Source organism: Acinonyx jubatus, chromosome C1 (genome assembly GCF_027475565.1).
Source record: "Acinonyx jubatus isolate Ajub_Pintada_27869175 chromosome C1, VMU_Ajub_asm_v1.0, whole genome shotgun sequence".
Taxonomy (NCBI): Eukaryota; Metazoa; Chordata; class Mammalia; order Carnivora; family Felidae; genus Acinonyx; species Acinonyx jubatus.
This window is the reverse complement of record NC_069381.1, coordinates 93,020,510-93,022,975: the sequence shown is the minus strand read 5'-3', so window position 1 is coordinate 93,022,975 and position 2,466 is coordinate 93,020,510. Positions and strand designations below refer to the sequence as shown.

At 42.5% G+C, this 2,466-nt stretch overlaps 1 pseudogene; it reads left to right on the top strand.

Moving 5' to 3' along the window:
- The first annotated feature begins 1,138 nt into the window (after positions 1-1,138).
- On the top strand, positions 1,139-2,191 carry LOC106978121 (ribosome biogenesis protein NSA2 homolog; annotated as a pseudogene).
- Positions 2,192-2,466: the final 275 nt, after the last annotated feature.

Here is a 2,466-nt window from a genome sequence, read left to right as displayed (position 1 = left end):
AGCTTTTTCTTATTTTCTTACCGTTTCTTTTTTATAGCATCCTTGTTTCTCTGAGGATGCTAATTATTGCTTTCTTTAAAGTTCGTTTTCTTCTGCTCGTTTTTTTCTTTTCTCTCTGATTTTTATGCTGTAGACATTTCTGAAAATCTAGACCACTTAACTTCTGTTCATTTTTAAGACTAAAATGATTGGAAGACTGATGGGAAGTCTTCTGTGATTAACCAAGGCTTAATGACTGCTGGAGTTCAACCTATGGACTGGTTTTTTCCTTGGGGAAATATACGTGTGTGTGTATGCATGTGTGTGTGTCTGTCTCTTTTCCTCCTCCTTCTGCTGGGGCAATTTGAGATTCTCCACAGAAGGACAATCCAGTCTCCTCTCATGAGGGTGTAAGTGTGGCAGCTGGTATCTAGGGGGTAGGGTAGGGGACTGTGTGTCTCACTATTCAGGATGCAGCCTCTCACGTATTTCCTGTCTTTTCAGTTGACCACCTCAGCCAAGCCTTCTGCTATGCCTGGTATCTCTGAATTCAGAGGCGCTCTGGTTCAGTTGTTCTCAAGAATAAATCTCTTCCGGGGTGCTTGGGTGGCTCGGTCAGTTAAGCATCTGACTTTGGATCAGGTCATGATCTCAGAGTTTGTGAGTTCGAGTCCTACATCAGGCTCTGTGCTGACCACTCAGAGCCTGGAGCCTGCTTCAGATTCAGTGTCTCCCTCTCTCTCTGCCCCTCCCCTGCCTGTGCTCTGTCTGTCTCTCTTTCAAAAGTAAATAAACATTAAAAATATTTTCAAAAAAGAATAAATCTCTTCTTTCCCACCAAAGTGAGGGAGGGATAGTCACCTGGATGGGCAGAGTTGGGGTCTGGAGGTCTAACTGATCCTTTTACAGACTTCCAACCTATTCCCCCGTTCAACTATGGCACACTTCCATGCACCTGGTACTCCTGGGATTTTCATCTTTTTTGGGTTTTCAAAGTGAATAGAATTGCTTCTCACCAATACACCCATCCAAAGACACTTAACTGTATTCATTTTAAGCTTTCTCTGTTCTGTTACATCAGTTCCCAACATCCCATGTAGTTTTTGTCTTTATATATTGAGGTTTGGGATTATGTATGTTTTCCAAGTTTCACCAGTGATGGAATGCATATTTTATTCTAGTCCTTCTTAGAGCTTCAGTGATTTTTTTTTTAAGAGAAGTAAGCAGAAGTGTCAACTTAAAACCAAAAGATCCTGCCCTTTCCTGTTGTTGGCTGTGTGGAGTCAGCTCCTGGGTCTCTGACACCTGAAAATTGAGAGCTTCTTCCTGGCCTGGCAGCTGTACTTGGGAGTCTCGCACCTGTCACCATGCCATACAACAAATATATTGAGTTACACCATAAATCTATGGATATTCTTTGGATTATCATGAGAAAAAGATACAGAAAGAAGGTCGAAAAAGCTCATGAATGTTTAAACAAGGCAAAAAAGATGATTCGTCGAAAAACAAGCTTTGCCATAAACAGCACCATGCCGAGGAAACACAAATGAAAAAGACTCAGGATACATGAAGAGGGAAACCCTAAACAAAAGAATGATGAAAAGACTTCAAAAGAAGCAGTACCTGCGTATCTTCTGGAGAGGGAGGCACAGTCCAAGATGAAGTGCTTTCCAATAAGATTAAATGAGAAAATGGGGCACCTGGGTGGCTCAGTCAGTTAAGTGTCCAACTTTGGCTCAGGTCATGATCTCACAGTTTGTGAGTTCAAGCCCCGCATTGGGCTCTGTGCTAACGGCCCAGAGCCTGGAGCCTGCTTTGGACTCTGTGTCTCCCTCTTTCTCTGCTCCTTTCCCACTTGCACTATGTCTCTTTCTCCAAATAAATAAATAAACAAATAAACATTAAAAAAATTTTTTTAAAAGATTAAACAAAAAATGGAAAGAGAAAGTAGAAAAATGGGAAGTCCCTCTACCCAGAGTTCATGACCAGGGAGAAACAGAAGTGTTAAAAGTTATTTGAACAGGAAAGAGAAAGGAAAAAAGCATGGAAGCGGATGGTTACTAAAGATTGCTTCATTGGAGATGGCTTTCCTTGGAAACCACCTAAATATGAAAGATTCATTAGGCCCAGGGGCTTACGTTTCAAAAAGACCCATGATACAACCTGAACTGGAAGCCACCTTTTGCCTGCCAATTCTTGTTGTAAAGAAGAAATCTCTTGGGGCGCCTGGGTGGCGCAGTCGGTTAAGCATCCGACTTCAGCCAGGTCACGATCTCTCAGTCCGGGAGTTGGAGCCCCGCGTCAGGCTCTGGGCTGATGGCTCAGAGCCTGGAGCCTGTTTCCGATTCTGTGTCTCCCTCTCTCTCTGCCCCTCCCCCGTTCATGCTCTGTCTCTCTCTGTCCCCAAAATAAATAAACGTTGAAAAAAAAATTAAAAAAAAAAAAAGAAGAAATCCTTCTTTCCCACTTACAATTTTGGGTGTTATT